Below are 10105 nucleotides of genomic sequence, written 5' to 3'. Positions count from 1 at the left end.
AAGTGATAGGGACAATTTGTACAATACATCATCTTAGAATAATATACTTGATGTATATTTACATTTTTTAATGTATTTATAAATACACCAAAAACTAAACCATGATATATGTGATATATATTTATATTTTTCACTTTATTCCAATATATTTGACTTATACTTGAGATCACAATCGATATGTGATCGATTTTAAGCTAGAAAAAATAGAAGAAAAAAACCTCATAAAATGAAGGAAATATTAATTTTAAACAAAGATCGGAAGAGAGAATTAAAAAATTAATCTAATAATAATAAATAAATAACTTCAAAAGAAAAAAAAAATAGAAGAAAGGGCTTATTTTTAAAAAAATATTATTGTAATTAAGCTAAGGGCATGTTTTTGAATGACTTAGAAAAAAAAAGGTTTTTCAAAAATTCATTTTTTTTAAAAAATACATTTGATAAAAACTCTTTAAAATGAAAACACAAATGTGTTCAAATCTTTCTTAAAAGTATTTTATACAAAATTGTTTGGTTTGTTATATACTAAAAGTATTTTTATTAATGTTTTTCAAGGTTAGTCGATAGAGACAAGATGTTGGTTAGCGACGGTTGCCAGAATTAGTGGTCAGAAGTTTGCCAGTGGAATCGTCGGAAGTGGCGGCTGTAGCACTACAAGAAAAAACACTATTTTTCCAATGCTCAAGTTCACCGAAAAATGGTAAAAATGTGTCAGGAGATCAACTCTCGATGCAAGAACCTGTCGGGAGTTTGGTCAGGAAAAACTCGTCGGGAGAACGTCTCCCGACGGCTAAAGCCCCCATTGTCGAGAGTTATGGAAAAGTCCCAACACCTAGTATACACCATTGGGAGATAGAAACTTTTGACGACGATAGATACACAATTGGCGGTTCACCTATCGCTTGATGATATCCAATGTAGTCAGGAGATTGGTCCATTTCTGAAATGGATCTCCCAACGACATACTAGCCGTCGAGAGATGGTTCAACTTCCGACGGTATATCAACAGGCGTCAGGAGATAGTTGCACTGTTTGATTTTTTTTTATATAGATTTTTTATCTAAGTAACCTAAAATTCAAAACATTATTGAGCAAATCAAACATTTTCATATAAAGAACGAAACAAACAAACAAAAGTTTATATATACTTGTTACATAAAAGAGAGAAAAGTTTGAAAGCTGGTCTACAAAACAAATATGTCTTAAGGAATATATAAAAGAAAGTGTGATGACATCTTCAAATGGAATTTCCAACAATATCTCCAAACAATGTCTCTGAAACAGTAGCTTACCTATAATTATATTAATTAGAGCATACAACTATTTATCAAGACTAAATGTATGAAAAACTCTTAACCGATCCTTATTTGAAAACCTAATCTCAACCCATCCTACACAATACTCAAACTTCATGATAAACCTCCACAAACACACAAAAATATCACATATTGAACTCCAAAACAAGTTTAACTAATCTCAACCCACCCCACACAACATTCAAACTTCATAAACCTCCACAAACACACAAAAACTCCAAGTTGAACTAAAAATAACAAGTTTAACTAATCTCAACCCACCCCACACAACATTTAAACTTCATAAACCTCTCCAAACACACAAAAAATTCCAAGTTGAACTCTAAAACATATTTATCGACAACTCGGACGCCCTCTTTACGTAGCCAAGAGAGATCCCCTCTCCGAATGAGTTTTTAGGAATCAGGAGTCTCTTTTTCTTGTAGTGTAGGTTGGCCGGTGGCGGTCGAAATTGGCTGCGATCACTGAAGGTGATGTCCAGAAGTTGGCCAACAAGCTTCCTAGATTAAATTAGAAAAAAAAAAAAAAAGGAAAAAAAGGAGAGGTAACCCATGGGAAAGGGTGTAAGAAGCCAAGGTTTACTAGACTCTTGCCCCAAATAAGAGTTGGGCTTAGGATGTCTAACCCCATCCCAAACCCAACCCTTGAAACAAACACCCCATCTATAGTATATGAATAAGATCGGGTGTCTTATCTTGGTAGCACTATGGATACAACCCACTTTATAATAGTTACAAATGGTTTATTTCAAACTGTTCATGTAAAGACATGTGAGTGAGGTATCCTATACTTCAATCCTAGATAGAACTTTCCTTATACCGAATTGTAAAATATTTAATCTAGACAACACCTTCCTTAGACAAAGGTCTCTTAAAAGACAAATAAATTATATATTTACTCTCTTATTCTTTCAAATTCATTCTATTAAAATAAAAATAAAAGATTAACCTATTTCTAATCATATTAGAAATGTTTTAACATAAGTCTATGTGAATTAATTTTAAACTATTTAAAATTAATTAAGACACATGTTGGTATGCAACTCTTGATTATAGAATTTAAACTATTTCATTAAACTTATAACTTTTATAGATTAGTGAATTATTAAAACCTATAGCATGCATCTAATGACATTAATTAAATATAATAATTATATTTACTAAATAATGTCATGCTCAATGCATTTCAATTTTCATCATATAATGTAACAATTATATTAATCACTAATGAAAATCATGCATATCTCATCATACAATATAATATTTATATTAAAATACGATGCATGAATATGTTATATGAAACATGCAATCATATAATATAACATTTATATTAAATACGATACATGTGTATACTTCTAACATCACATAACTATAAATATAACACTTATATTAAATATGATGCATGAAAATATTTATCTTAAGGTGGGATTTTAAAACTTATGGCATACATTATGAAATATATATTATTTAACCATACATCACATGCATAAATTAAATAGACAACAAAATAGACTAAATTTTGGCACCCCTAAATATTTATTAAATCAATATAATTAAATTATCTCAATTTAATTAATTAAAATAAATAAAATTCATTAAAATCCAAATAATAAAAATAAAAGATGGAAACTGCTTTTACCGAGACTCAAACCCACATCTGGAAACTGCCTAATGTGTGTGTCTCAAAATCAAAGCGTAACGACGCTCTGCCCAACATTGTTACGTTAATCATCAACGTCGCAATGCTATTGCCTAGCATTACAACGTTGGGCCTTCTATGCCGCAGCATAAAGCACAACGTAGCTACACCGTGCCTTATGCTCCAACATAGAATGTTTTTCTCTACTTCGATCTTCATCCGAATTGCTCCGTTCTTGATCTCCTTCCTTAGCAAAAGTTGTCAATCATAAGACACGAACTTACAGACTTGATAGCAAAATTTAAATGCCCAAAACAATGAGCCCTTACAGCCTTTAACCTCATTGAAGCAATAATCTAAGGTGTTAAAATTCGAAAACATCCATTTTGTAGTTCAACATTCAAAATGCAGAATAATACCCATCTATTCTCTAATTTTGTTTCAGAATTGAAAATGTAAAGGCATGATATGACTCTGATACCAATTGAAGGAATGAAATTCGTTGTGGAAGCATGTGAACATCGTGCCATTGACATTCAATTTTGAAAACTCAAAATAATAGAGAAATAATAGAGAGACATAGGATAAACGTTTAAATTATACATCATGTTTTTTTGGGAGAAAAAGATGTGAAGAACTTACCCTTGTAGAATTTTCTTCTTCATTTGTTTCCTCTCCACTAAAAGATCTCCCCAACAATCACAAACACCAAACTTCCTTGTACGACAAAACCTTTTCCACAAGCAAGAACAACCACGAGCAATGAATAAGACACAACCATTCAATAACCTTTGTATTCTTTGGAATAAACACCAAGGATGTGCGGGCTCTTTGTTTTGGAAGGGAGAGTGAAATTTTGAAAGACATTTTGTTCTTTTGAGGATTCTTTTGTAGAGGAAAAGTTATTTCTTGCCTTCTATATTCTTATTCTTCATGTTAACGAGAGAATGGGTGGGGAAAGGGAGTTGTAACTCCTTCTACCACAGAATAACTCCACATTCTGATTTTTATTAAACAATATATGTGTGTGTATATGTATATATATATATATATAAACCATCTAACATATATGTATAAATTAAATTAATAATGTTGATTAACTACATTTAATTAATCAACTATTAAATATCACATGTTTAATATCTTTGAATCATATTTAAATCACATTCTCTCATATAACCTATAGTTTTAATATGAATCTCATTCATATTAATTTTAACTTATAATTTTATATGAATCTCATCCATATAAATAATATTTGAATCTTATTCAAATATTTATTTCTCTTTTATTATAAAGTATAATTTTGAATCATTCAAAATTACCTTTATATTATAATGTATCTATATACATTATCTTGATTGTATCTTATACGATTAATTTCTTTATTTAATTTGAACAATTCAAATTAATCCCTCTCGAGTCAGTGAGAGAGTGAGACCTCATTGTTCAAGATTTGGAATCAGCTATTTAGGAAGTAATTCAATTACTTGCCCTTAAAATGGAAATGAGTGAATTCCATCTTCTGTAGCTGTGTTTCGAGCTCTCTACTCAGAAAAATTTCCAAAATGGTAGGTTTATTAAGTTGACGAATCTACTGCTCTCACCCATACACATCAAAGGATCGCCTTTATAGATAAGAGTTCATAACTCACTCAGGATTAAGGTCGAGTCACCTATGGTCATCCTATTAAAATGTTAATCTCTTCAAGTAACGACGTTATAAAGAGAGTCTAATCATTTCGCGGTCCGGTCTTATACAAACTCTTTGTATAGGATACCTTCACATGTCTATGCTGTTGGCTTTTTGGTCCTTAATATCAAATTAATTAATATTTTGATGATAACAAACCTGCTTTTATTCACTAACAGTTTTAGTATTTTGAAGTATCCATTGTGTAGAGCTCATAACAACAATTCCAATACAATTTGAATCACTCAAATCGGAACTCAAACGAATAAGATATAGGTGAAACAAGCTTAACGAAAATACTAAGCTGATGTGGCATATTATTTTTCATCAAAGTGAACCAATTGAAAGGTGCCACCTGCAGTAATGAAAAAAATGACACATGATGAGTTTTTTATTGTTGAATTGATTTTAAAAAGAAAATGAATTTCATATCATTTTATGTTTGTGTCTAATTGCTAGATTTGGACACATGATGGTAGAGGTGTTCAAAACATTCAATAACCCGACCAACCCAGACTATCAAAATCAAACTATAAGAATTGGTTTGGGTTAGATTTTATTTTGGGTTGGGTTGGATTAAAAAATTTTAAAAATTTAAATTCTTGATCGTATCTCGGGATGTGAACCCAAATATATATAAAAGAACGTGAATCTTCCGACCATCCCACTATTCAGTTTCACGCCAATCCCTAAATTGATCCTTCACACCTCTGCCATCCTTCAGGAATCACGCCTTTGTCGTCCTTCACGCCTCCACCTCCAATCCAACACTCTTCATGCCAAATCTTCGCCTCCATTTCAGTCTCACACCAGATCTTCACGCCAGATCTCTCAGTCCTTTTTGTTGTCTGTTCCATCATCTCTCGGTCTTTCACGTCAGGTCTCTCAGTCTCAGTCTCCACCTATCTCAATCTTAGTCTCAATCTCACTTTTAGTATGGAGTTCTTGTTTTTGTTTTGATATGGTTTATGGAATGCAACATCTATCCTAAGCCATTTGGATTCTGTTATTGAATTCGGGTTTATATATATATATATATATATATGTTTATTGGAAGAACAACACTGTCCTTTGATTTCTATAGTGATTTCTATGGTTAAAAGCGAAATTTCTATGGTAATGACAGGGAAAATGGTTAGGACCTATCTCACCAACAAGGGTCTAAGTTTATTAAGTTTAGTTTAAATTTTGTGATGAAGTAGTCTACCAAATTTGTTGTTGTAGTTTAAGATTTATACTGGTTAGGTTTATTAAGTTTTTGCGAAATTTTGTTGTTGCTACATATTCAAAGCCAGTATTTCACCTTGATAGAATATTCAGTAGTAAGAGTTTAATTGTATAAATTTTAATCCATAAGGACTAATAAAAATAAAGTTTAGGGAATCAGGATTGATGGAGGAGAATGGAGATGCTTACTTAAAAGAACTATTTGATTTGAAGAATATTTCATGGCCTCTTCAGATTGTCAATGATTCATTAGGATGGCAGGGAAAATAGTAGCTAGATTCATTAATTGAATTAATTTTTATTCAACCTTGCAGTGTCTCAAGAATGGTTAGATTATCCAAAGCTGTCATGATAAATACAACATCAAACATGGCAGGATCACCATTTTCTAACTTCATTATGAGTAAAATAATTTTATTTTTATTGTATACATGGGCTGTTTATGTGTGATTGATCTTTGTACATGGATTATTTTGAGTTAATTGAGTAGTTAGTGTTTGTTTGTTTGTTTTTTTTTTTTTTTTTTTTTTTTTTTTTTTTTTTTTTTTTTTTAATTGTATAGGTAGGTGTAAGTTAGTTTTTTACTAGTAATGGTAATGCAAGTGGAACCAGTAATAATGAAATGTTTCTTCCTCCCCCTCTCCTCCTAATGTTAGCCAAACTCCTAAAGATATACCACCTCTACCTCCCAAGACCAATCGAAAGAAACCTAATAAACCAACTTCTTTTGTGTGGGATTATTTCACAAAAATGGAAGTGAGTACTAATGATGGAGCTAGGTGCAAGTGTAACTATTATGTTAAAAATTATGCATGTGATAGTAATACTTGTGGAACTAGCACTTTATGGAAACACTTAAGAAATCAACATAAAAAGTACCAGAAGAAGAAAAATGACAAACCATCCTAACTCTTCTACCTTCAAATGATGGAAATGAGTCAATGCTAGTAATTTTGTGATGATATTGTTTAGCCAACAAGTGTGTAGACTAGCATGCGCTAAGATGATAATTATGAATGAGTTGTCGTTCAAATTTGTTGAGACTAAGGGTTTTAGACACTTTTTGTAGTGTTTCATGTCCTAAGTTTGATGTTCCATCGAGAGTAACAATTGCTAGAGATGTATATCAACTTTATCTTGAGGAGAAAAAAAAGTTGAAATCATTTCTAGTTATAAGCTCTAAAAGAGTTTGTCTTACTACCGATAAATGGACTTCGCTACAAAATGTGAACTATATGGTCATCATTGCACATTTTATTGATTCTAAATGGGTTTTGCATAAGAAGATTTTGAGTTTTTATCAAGTTGCTAATCATAAGGGGAGACTATTGGGAAAGTGATTGAGAGTTGCTTGTTGGAATGAGGGATTGACAAAAATTTTTCCATCACCATTGATAATACAAATTCTAACGATGTAGCTATTTCTTGTGGCTATTTCTTATGTTAAGAGAAGACTCAAAAGTTTGAAATCTATTGTTTTAGATGGAGAACTATTACACATGAGGTGTTGTGCCCACATCATTGATCTTATTATAAATGATGGATTGAAAGATATGCATGATTTTATTACTAGTGTTCGTAATATTGTGAGATATGTTTGATCATCAGCTAGGAGAATGGAGAAATTTAAAGCTTGTGTGAAACAAGAAAAAATTTAGTATATGGCTCTTGTTTGTTTAGATGTGGCAACTAGGTGGAATTCTACTTATTTAATGCTTGAACATGCAATTAAATTTGAGAAAGCTTTTAAATTTTAGAGGAAGAGAAATAGGACTCAAATTTTGTTGATTACTTCGAGGAAGATGATCGTGAAAATAAAAGATTGGGAACCCCAAGTATATCTGATAATAAAAGACTGGGACCCCCAAGTATATCTGATTGGTTGATTGTAGGTATGTATAAGTTTTTAGAAAGGTTTTATGAAACCACTACAAAGATAAGTGGATCTTCATATGTGACTTCTAATGTTGGTTGTAAGGAAATTAATAAAATCTAGTTTGCTTTAAACAAAAGGAGCAACAATACCAACTCTGTTCTATGTATGATGACAATACCAATTCTGTTCTATGTATGATGACTATGAATATGAAGACAAAGTTTGATAAGTATTGAGGTTTACTTGAAAAAAATGAATAAATTAATGTTTGTGGCTATGATGATTAATTCTCGATACAAGTTAAAGTACTTGAATTATTGTCTTTCAAATGTTGAAGAGAGTGATGTTGTTAAGGATATGATTGAGAGTGTGAAGGTATATTTACATCATCTATATGACTTTTACAAATCACATGACACTTCCACTCGAAGTAGTCATAGAATCAATGATTCTCAACAATCAAAGACTGTCACTATAAATGAAGATGATCATGATATAGAAAATGAAATAGATGATCAGTGGATAACTTATAAGAGATTGAGAGAAGAAAGCTCATTAGAAGTGGAGAATGATTTGAGTTCTTATTTGTCTGACAAGAATATAGAAGATAGATGATTTTGAGATTTTGTACCAGTGGAAAATGAATGACTACAAATATCTCATTTTATCAAAAATTGTTTGAGATGTTTTGGCAGTTTCGATATCTGAATCCGCGTTTAGTACACGAGGGAGGATTCTTGATTCCTTTCGAAGTTTTTTAACTCCAAAAAAAGGTCTTGATATGAACACAAAATTGGATTCGTGGAAACTCAATGTTACTAAATCTCCCTCCATAACTTGAAGAGTAGGAGACTTGTGAAAATATTGAGTCAGGTAATGAATTGAATTTTTTATTGTTCATATCTAATATGTATTATGCTCAAACAATTAATACATCTAATTTTGTATGATTTGATTTGTAGAGAGAGCCCATCGTCTTCCATTGTTTTGAAATAAGAAATTGGATTTGAAGCATATTGATGATTTTAATTGTAAGTTTTACTATAATAAGATAATATATTAATAAATGATCCTCTTGGTTTAATGTATTTGTAATTTTTCTAGGCATTGAGAAGTGAAAGACCAAAAATGAAGAATGCTAATTGTCACTCATTCATCATGGTGCTTTTTTTTTTTTTTTTTTTTTTTTTTGAAATATGCTAATTGTTATTATTCAACTAGGACTTTTATGTAATAGGTTAATAGTTATTATTGAACTTGGACTTTTGTTTCTATTTTGAATGAATTTAAAGGTAGACTTTTAATATTTTGAGTGTGGACTTTGAACTTGAACATTTGAATGGTTTGAGTTAGTTTCTTTTGAAGTTTATATTAATTTATGATGGTTGTATTTTAAGGTAAATACTAAAACTTTTGTATAGAATACATGTTTGATTATTAAATTTTTAATAATTGATGTAATATATTTAGTTCACTTATGTAAATATGAAAGTTTATTGACCCACAAAAATCAAATTCTTCGTTAGAAAATGAAATAAGGAAAAAATTCAAAAAAAAAAAATATGGTGACCCGACCCAAACTAGAAATATTGAGTTAAGTTGGGTTGATCCTTTGAAAATGAACCAATAGGGTTCATTTAAAGTCAACCCAAATTTTCGGGTTGGTCCACAAAATACCTCCAACTCGACCCAACCCAACCATGTACACCCCTACTCTTTCTTAAGCACTAGTGAACACTTGGATTAATAATTTGATAACAACGACAATGAATTTCAACCTTGCAAACAAATAATTTCTGAAAAATAAAATGACAGAAAACAAATGCGATCAAGAAATATGAAAGACGATAGATAATTTGGAAAGAGGAAGTTGGATGGAAGAAAAAGTAAAATTTTCTAGAATTTGAATTTACATACCACATGTCTGACCCCAATATGTACTATAGTTAAGCTAAGTTCATGTTCACCCGTATATAAAAAATGACCAAGCTAATAAGAATGTCCATAAAAAGGTACAATTTTCAGAATGCTTTAGGGTATTTTTAGAAAAAAAAAGAAACTTTACTAAAATGTTTAATAATAACAAGAAATACTTTACAATTTTATAAGCATATTTGAGTACTCTTGATCAATCAATCACTTTATAAAATGCATTCTCACAAAGCACTTATAAATGTTTTTGACTTTTTTCTTGGGCACTTCTTAACTTAATGGAGGATGAAAAGATGAAATTATATAATAGTTGTTTGTGTTATAAACTCAAAAACTACTAAACATCCAAATTTGTGTTCAACAAATCCTCATTGAACCTTTCATCATGGTAAATAGCAGTTAGTCATAAGTATATATCTGATT

Source organism: Benincasa hispida, chromosome 12 (assembly GCF_009727055.1).
Source record: "Benincasa hispida cultivar B227 chromosome 12, ASM972705v1, whole genome shotgun sequence".
Classification (NCBI taxonomy): Eukaryota; Viridiplantae; Streptophyta; class Magnoliopsida; order Cucurbitales; family Cucurbitaceae; genus Benincasa; species Benincasa hispida.
This window is presented reverse-complemented; position numbering follows the sequence as displayed.